General features: G+C 43.9%; 1 long non-coding RNA gene across 1 annotated transcript; it reads right to left on the reverse strand.

The window, feature by feature from the left end:
* Positions 1-2,845: 2,845 nt before the first annotated feature.
* Positions 2,846-5,982, reverse strand: LOC141052816 (uncharacterized). The gene is made up of 3 exons (XR_012220903.1): positions 5,501-5,982; positions 5,248-5,400; positions 2,846-3,013 (listed from the first exon to the last, which is right to left on the reverse strand). It is a non-coding gene; the product is annotated as an uncharacterized lncRNA (long non-coding RNA).
* Between the last annotated feature and the right edge of the window lie 3,196 nt (positions 5,983-9,178).

A 9,178-nucleotide genomic window follows, 5' to 3' on the forward strand; every position in this document is an offset into this window, starting at 1 on the left:
ACCTTAAAAGGGGTCCCAAAGCAGACACAATGCTCAGACGACAAAAATAACATATGGAAAAGGGCAACTACATATAGAAAAGAGGTGGAGGAGTAAAAGGAGGAGGAGACACAGTTATAGGCATGTCATGCCCTTATAAAGTCAAGAAAGACTGGACTAAAAATCTAAAATAAAAAAAAATCTAAAATTCTAAAATCAATCATATACCGTTGGACTTCCCACCATAAATTATGCCAACTGCCGATCTGGCGGCGTTATTCCCACGACCCTCCGAACAGCGTCCATGAAGGCAAAGTGTTTGGTTTCCGGGAGAAGTATGGTTGCAAAGCTGAACCTTAAAGGAATGTCTAGAAGGGCACAACCAGGAGTGGAGCCTGCAGCTTAATTGAACTCCACACGGGCAACCTCAACCATGCCAGCTACGGAAAAGATGGACAGATTGCAAGCTTTGTCGATTCTGTGGGTGGTGGTGCATGGCTGTTTTTAGTTGTGCTAGCGATTTGTCAGCTTAATTCCGTTAATGAACGAGACTCCGGCATGACCCCGCGGTCTGCATCCAGCTTACTAGAGGGACACGCGAGGCTCTGGCACGCGAGATCGAGCAATAACAGGTCTGTCATGCCCTTACATGCCCTTACATGTCCTGGGCTGCATGCGCGCTTCACTGAAAGGACCAGCGTGTGTCGCTTACAGGTGCGGGTAACCCGCTGAACCCCGTTAGTGATGGTGATCTGGGATTCCAATTCTTCCCCGCGAACGAGGATTTCCCAGTAAGTGCATGTCAACCGGAATTAGGCCTAACCGGTATTTCAGAAAGAATGTGAAAAAATTAATTGTCCAAACCACAGGTGCTGTAGCTTGCTTAACAGCTGGGCTCCTCTGCTGAGTTGCACGCAGTTCTTACATAAACAGGCGGCATCGCTTGGTTCACGGGTTGGCAACTCTGCTGAGTAGCAGACAGTGCTTACATAAACAGGCAACAAAGCTAGGTTCACGGGTGGGCTCCTCTGCTGAGCAGTAGACACAGGTACTAGGCCCAAAGTATTGACTGGGCTAAATGGAGTTAAAAAATGATTCTTTCATTAACAGGTGGCATAGCTGGGTTCACGGGTGGGCTCCTCTGCTGAGTAGCAGACAGTGCTACAAGGCCCAAAAGGATTTTCTGGACAAGATGCCATAAAAAATTATTAGAAGCACACACGGTGTAGCTCCTTGACAGGTACACTACACCGCTGGCTACCAGACACCGCTACTATGCCATGAAACTGTCTATTAACATTTAAATCCAATATTAATGTGAAAATAAAGTTACGCTTTTGGTGAACGAACCGTTCTCGAACGGAACCTCTAATAGCCGAATTTTAAGCAAAGTGTTCGAGTTCGACGAACGGCTCGAACACCGCCCAAAACAGCTCGAATTTGAACTTGGCGAACAGGTCGACTCGAACACTGCTCATCTCTAATCAGTGAAAAAGAAAACTCCAAAAGAACATCCTATTACATTAAAGAGTAAAATACCTTGATAATGCCTCATAAAGTCAAATATAATGGAGACGATTCTCAATATCATGAGAAAAAGGAGGACATAGAATCCATTTCCATTGCAAAACATGTATAAATTTATTTATCAAAAAGAAGGACACGTATAAGAGATACAGGATATTACAAAATCCAATAAAATGGGTAATCACATAAGGCCCGATACTAAAAAGACAAACAAGTGGGCAGCCTGTGATGGGAATGGATATCCAAAGTCAATACCACAAAAGTTGATGATGTAAGATAATTAAGATAATTAAGCAATGAAATGTAGTTATTCTACCAGCCAAAGAAGTACATGGTGGAATATATTAGTGCAGAGGTCACCAAAAACAAAAAATTATTTTCCCCCTTGGGCAATATTATATCATACGTGTAGCCCGGATGGATAATGCTGGTGATACCAATAATGACTGCACTAGATGTAAATGAGCTGACATGTTCCACCACTGGATCTGTGCAAGGCTCAGCTACATATCATGTGGTAGAGAATGATGTGGCATGTGAGTAAAAACAATGTGGGAAAAGACAAAGTGTGCTTAAATAAGCTAGATAGACATACCCATCATGTCCAGATGTATGACAGGCGCCGACTTGTGTACCCCTACGCGCGTTTCGCGGTATGCAGGACCGCTTCCTTGGGGGGCGTGGCTATTATTGTGAACATCCCAGTTATATGACTGGCTGGGAGAAGTCACCTGACTGCCGTGAGCCTATCATGGAATGAGCCCCACACATGCGCACTTATATCTATGACGCCACCCGTCAGTCAGCTGGCGTCATCCAAAAGCGGCCGGCATCTGACCGCTGCCTGGGTAACCGCCAGGACAGGCGGGCATAGTAAACAGACGCCACATGAGGGCGGCCGGCGCTAGACCGCCACACAGGCAGCGTCCGTCCAATATGTTATTTGCATGTGTGGCGCGCGTGAACTCAGCCATAACAGGGTCACGGCACAACGGATGACTTAGACCCATATAAATAAGAAAGGGGGAGGGTGGTGGGGAAGGAATGGGAAGAGGGAGAGGGGAAGGGAGGGGAAAGGGGAGGGGAGGGATAGGGAGGGGAGGGAAAAGAAATGTAAATGAATGAGAGGAGATGTTAAGCTAATCAACCATGCGTATGCTGTCTATAAGTGGTGTCTACTGAGGGAATAGCCAACAAACAAAAAGCAGAATGGCACATATAACAATGCAACCAATGAATGCATGTGCATCCATCAGAACAGAAAGAGAGAGAAAAATAAATACAATAAGAGGCAAAAATGGGAGGTAATAAAATGTCACCATGATACATATTCTTCCATTCGCACCAAGTCCTCTGTTTTTATACTTTCTGTAGATAATGTGCCGAAACATAAGCATATATTGTCGTGAGTTCAGTGATGAGCTTGCCACGTAGATCACCATACCGCATGTTGATTGCGTGATAGTAAAACTCCCAATGCAGGACATCAACAGAAGAATTGTATTATCTATAGCCAGACAAATAGAAAATTAAAAATGAGTGCAACAATCCAAAAGACACTCATGACATAAAAACAACATATAAAGAATTAAAAGAGGGAGAGAGAGAGAGATACCTATCTAGAGATGGCAGGCAGAAAAAATAATAATAATACTATAGATCACAAAAATGGCGCGAAGCTGAGTGATTCATTCAGCCCTTGTGGTGTCATAGTCCCAAGAACCATGATCCATTTGCATTCCTTCTGTGCAAGGAGGCGTTTGATGTCACCGCCTCTGATACCACTTTTTACGTTTTGAATGCCTCTCACTAGAAAAGATTTAGGGTCGCTATTATGTACAAGATTGTAATGTTTAGGTATCGTTTTAAGCTGTGTCAAATCAGTTATTGTTTTAGACGCCAAGATGTCACGGACATGTTCACGGACACGTAGTTTAAGTTGGCGGCTCGTAAGGCCTATATACACTTTCGGGCATCCACACGTGGCGTAATAGATGACCTGTGCAGTATTACAAGTTATGTGTTGTCTAATTGAATAAGTTCTTGTTCCATCTACAGATTGAAAAGACGATGTCCGCACAATATTTTTACATGCGATACAGTTACCGCAAGGGTAACATCCCAGAGGAGGACCACGAGAATCAAAAGGATTTTTGATGTGTGGGACATAATGTGAACGTACCAACATATCCCCTAAATTGGGGCTTCTACGATATGTCATGAGCGGATGCTCAGAGATTATATTCGTCAATGAGACCTCCGTCCTTAGAATATTCCAATGTTTGGTAAGTATGTCCTTCATTTGGTTCCATCCCCCATTAAAAGTGGAGATAAATCTGACACAGCCCTGCTCTTGTTTTTTCTTGTTGATGTTTGGTTGTAATAGGGCCAGCCGATTTGTTTTTCTTGCTCTGTCAAAGCCCTTCTTGACACAGCGTCGACTGTAGCCCCGTTTGAGAAAACGATCTCTAAGTTCCCCGGCTTGATCCAAAAATGTTGCCTCCGAAGAGCAGATGCGCCTAATGCGCAAAAATTGACCAACCGGGATGGCCCTGATGGTTGCCCATGGGTGGCAGGATCCAGCATGGAGAAGTGAATTCACTGAGGTGGGCTTCCTGTAAACATCAGTCTGTAGGCTGGACATGTTGTCCACCCGGATCTTGATGTCCAGGAAATCCACCACAGAATTACTGCAAGTATAGGTCAATTTGATGTTGTAACCATTGTTATTTAAACTCTCCATGAATTCTTGAAGATCTCATTTTGAACCCTGCCACACCATGAGCAAATCATCAATGTAGCGCAGCCAGCACTGCACATGTTCAACGGCCTGCCCCCCCTCCCCCGCAAAAACCTCCCGCTCCCAGTACCCCAGGAAGAGGCCAGCGAAAGAGGGGGCACAGGCCGCGCCCATGGCAGTGCCGCACTGCTGCAAATAAAAAACGTCTTTAAAGACGAAAAAGTTGTGTGTAAGAACATATTCAAGTAACTCTAGGACCAGATCACATGTGGGGCCATCCCAATTACTACTTCTGAGAAAAAATCGACAAGCATCTATGCCATCTTGGTGGCGGATGCATGTGTACAGCGACTCAATGTCTGCAGTGACAAGAAACATATCTGATTCCAAGGACATCCCATCGATCCGAGCCAGGACGTCCGTCGTGTCTCTGACATAGGAAGGAAGTGCCTCAACTAATGGTTTTAAATAGTGATCAATGAATTGGCATATAGGTTCACATAACCCTCCCATGCCCGACACGATAGGACGTCCCGGCGGATCGAGGGGGTCCTTGTGAATCTTGGGCACAAAATAAATGGTAGGGATCCTTGGGAATTTGGTCAGGAGGCCCTCAAAAATTTGTTTGGGGATAATACCCTGTTCAAGGGCCCTAAAAAGAATCTCCTCCAAGGCATCTGAAAAGGCCTTCAAGGGACTACAATCCAGTTTACGGTAAGTTACTCTATCTCGCAGTTGTTTATTGGCCTCTTTTTCATACATTTCCTGAGGCCAAACCACTATGTTCCCCCCCTTGTCCGCAGGCTTTATAACCACATCTGGAAAAGATTTTAATTCTTCAATGGCCACACGTTGTTGTGCCGTGAGGTTATCGGGATTACGTCTCGTAGAGATCCTGCCAAAATCCTCAATAACCAACCTTGTAAAGATCTCCACTGCTGGACATAGGGACAAGGGAGGGAACCTAGTGGATTTTGGACGTATGGTTTGAGGAAACATACCTGTAGAGTTAGGCTGTTGTTCCCCCAAAAGCTCCTCCTATATAACGAGGGCCTCCTCCTCCAACTGACTAGTTGTCGGTGGATCCTGTTTCTTACTGTTGTGAAATTTTTTGAGAATCAATTTTCGAGAAAACAGGTACAGGTCTTTTACAGCTGTAAACAAATCAAAAGAATTTGTGGGAGAAAAAGTGAGACCTTTAGATAATAACTCAACTTGAATCGGAGTCAACACATGATTGGACAGGTTGATTACCTGAAGCGTCTGACTTTTAGATTTGTCAATTTTCTTAGGTGGATGAGATTTTGTTTTATTAGCTTGTGCTTCCCGATTGGTACCAAAACGTGTTCCCAACGAATTAGAGTTGGATTTAACTGATCCTTCACTTGAAGCATATGAAGTAACTGAAAATGATCTCCCCCGTTTGGGATTTCTTGATGATTTAAATCTATGATTCCATCTGTACACTGTATCAGATTGATAGTCACTAGTGTCTCTTGAGAATTTCTTTGTTTTTATCTCACAAATTTCCTTCTCCCATTTGTTAAAGTCAAGATCCAATTCACGATTGAATAAAACCAATTCGTCACTGGACATGTCTTTTTTGATCAAATTTTGTAACTCCTCAATCTCCTGATCAAGGTCAGCTATAGTTTTGTCATTCAGTCGGATAAGGAGTTCCATAAACCCCCTGGAGCATACATTGGCCAACTCCTCCCATTGCCCCTTAATTTCTAAATCATCAATAGGAAAAGAAGGGAACACCTGAACCCTGAGTCCACGTGGGATTTCATTGCTTAATTATCTTACATCATCAACTTTTGTGGTATTGACTTTGGATATCCATTCCCATCACAGGCTGCCCACTTGTTTGTCTTTTTAGTATCGGGCCTTATGTGATTACCCATTTTATTGGATTTTGTAATATCCTGTATCTCTTATACGTGTCCTTCTTTTTGATAAATAAATTTATACATGTTTTGCAATGGAAATGGATTCTATGTCCTCCTTTTTCTCATCTCTAATCAGGTGGCAGACTCAGATGGTCTCAGGCCCAGTATGGATTCAACAAGATTGTAGAAAGTTGAGAAAGGGTACAGTATCACTGGATAACAGGTATATACAGTGGGGAAAAAAAGTATTTAGTCAGTCAGCAATAGTGCAAGTTCCACCACTTAAAAAGATGAGAGGCGTCTGTAATTTACATCATAGGTAGACCTCAACTATGGGAGACAAACTGAGAAAAAAAAATCCAGAAAATCACATTGTCTGTTTTTTTTTCATTTAATTTGCATATTATGGTGGAAAATAAGTATTTGGTCAGAAACAAGCAATCAAGATTTCTGGCTCTCACAGACCTGTAACTTCTTCTTTAAGAGTCTCCTCTTTCCTCCACTCATTACCTGTAGTAATGGCACCTGTTTAAACTTGTTATCAGTATAAAAAGACACTTGTGCACACCCTCAAACAGTCTGACTCCAAACTCCACTATGGTGAAGACCAAAGAGCTGTCAAAGGACACCAGAAACAAAATTGTAGCCCAGCACCAGGCTGGGAAGACTGAATCTGCAATAGCCAACCAGCTTGGAGTGAAGAAATCAACTGTGGGAGCAATAATTAGAAAATGGAAGACATACAAGACCACTGATAATCTCCCTCGATCTGGTGCTCCACGCAAAATCCCACCCCGTGGGGTCAGAATGATCACAAGAACGGTGAGCAAAAATCCCAGAACCACGCGGGGGACCTAGTGAATGAACTGCAGAGAGCTGGGACCAATGTAACAAGGCCTACCATAAGTAACACACTACGCCACCATGGACTCAGATCCTGCAATGCCAGACGTGTCCCACTGCTTAAGCCTGTACATGTCCGGGCCCATCTGAATTTTGCTAGAGAGCATTTGGATGATCCAGAAGAGTTTTGGGAGAATGTCCTATGGTCTGATGAAACCAAACTGGAACTGTTTGGTAGAAACACAACTTGTCGTGTTTGGAGGAAAAAGAATACTGAGTTGCATCCATCAAACACCATACCTACTGTAAAGCATGGTGGTGGAAACATCATGCTTTGGGGCTGTTTCTCTGCAAAGGGGCCAGGACGACTGATCCGGGTACATGAAAGAATGAATGGGGCCATTTTCGTGAGATTTTGAGTGCAAACCTCCTTCCATCAGCAAGGGCATTGAAGATGAAACGTGGCTGGGTCTTTCAACATGACAATGATCCAAAGCACACCGCCAGGGCAACGAAGGAGTGGCTTCGTAAGAAGCATTTCAAGGTCCTGGAGTGGCCTAGCCAGTCTCCAGATCTCAACCCTATAGAAAACCTTTGGAGGGAGTTGAAAGTCCGTGTTGCCAAGCGAAAAGCCAAAAACATCACTGCTCTAGAGGAGATCTGCATGGAGGAATGGGCCAACATACCAACAACAGTGTGTGGCAACCTTGTGAAGACTTACAGAAAACGTTTGACCTCTGTCATTGCCAACAAAGGATATATCACAAAGTATTGAGATGAAATTTTGTTTCTGACCAAATACTTATTTTCCACCATAATATGCAAATAAAATGAAAAAAAACCAGACAATGTGATTTTCTGGATTTTTTTTTCTCAGTTTGTCTCCCATAGTTGAGGTCTACCTATGATGTAAATTACAGACGCCTCTCATCTTTTTAAGTGGTGGAACTTGCACTATTGCTGACTGACTAAATACTTTTTTTCCCCACTGTATGTAGCATAGTTTACACATTACAAATTGATGTCTCTATATCAGGAGGCAGACTCAGATGGTCTCAGGCCCAGTATGGATTCGACAAGATTGTAGAAAGTTGAGAAAGGGTACAGTATCACTGGATACCAGGTATATATAGCATAGTTTAAACATTAAAAATTTCCTTGTATATTTCCGGAGTCCGACAAAGACACTCACAGCCTCAGTATGGATTAAACAAGAATCTAAAAAGTAGAAAAAGGGTAATGTATTCGAAGCGTACACCAGTATACACTGTTGGGGTATTTTTCAATCTTCATATATATTTCAGTCTCAGTAAGACAGTCCAGACTCTCCACAAGAGGAAATGAGATGGATACAAGTACAGACGGAAAGTCGAGTGATTGCAGAAATTCGGGAATTACTAATCACGGGAAAAATTCCCGGGAGAATTCTCAGAGGCTATGCTGACCCTCAATTACTTTGTGGAGACAGCGAAAACAGTTCTTGTAAAGAAAGGTTTGCTGTATCGCAGTACCATGGATCCCATCACCGTTACTCATCTACATCAAATTGTGATCATACGGAGAGATGTAGACATTGTCCTCACTGCCTATCATGATCTGTCAGATAACTTTGGAGTGCAAAAGACACAAGCCACAGGCTGTAGGCGATTCTATTGGATTGGCATGAGAGGACACATTTAAAAATGTGGGCAGGAATGTCACACGTCTGTGAGTGGGAAAACCGTGAAAGCTGATGATAAACTACCACTGCATCTCATTGTGAGTCGAAGTCCATAACAAATGGAAGCCATTGATCATTTGAAGATAGAGCCCAGCAGGACAGGGCATAGCTACGTCTTAACCATCATCTATCAGTTCACCAAATTTATATTGGCAGTCCCAGAGAAGGATTTAACAGCCCAGACTACACAGCGGTGGAGCAGGGAGAGGTAAGTATTGCAAGTGCTGGGGCCCTGAGCAAGCAGGGGGGCCCACTCATGGGTGGCGGTATTGGCACAGGGCCCCTCATAGTACGCCGGTGTGTCTGATGGTGGGTGTGCACCCCTACCATCAGAGACACTTGATTGTACTTTAAGTGACCCTGTGCCATTGCCGTCGCCCAAGAGTGGGCCCACCCACCTCTCCAGGGCAACGGCACTCACTCAGGTGCATGCGCCAGGTGGTGACCCCAGCCCTGGGGGGGAGGCAGCCCAGTTAG

The sequence above is a fragment of the Dendrobates tinctorius genome, unplaced genomic scaffold (genome assembly GCF_039654945.1).
Source record: "Dendrobates tinctorius isolate UK_male_01 unplaced genomic scaffold, ASM3965494v1 ptg000163l, whole genome shotgun sequence".
Lineage (NCBI taxonomy): Eukaryota > Metazoa > Chordata > Amphibia > Anura > Dendrobatidae > Dendrobates > Dendrobates tinctorius.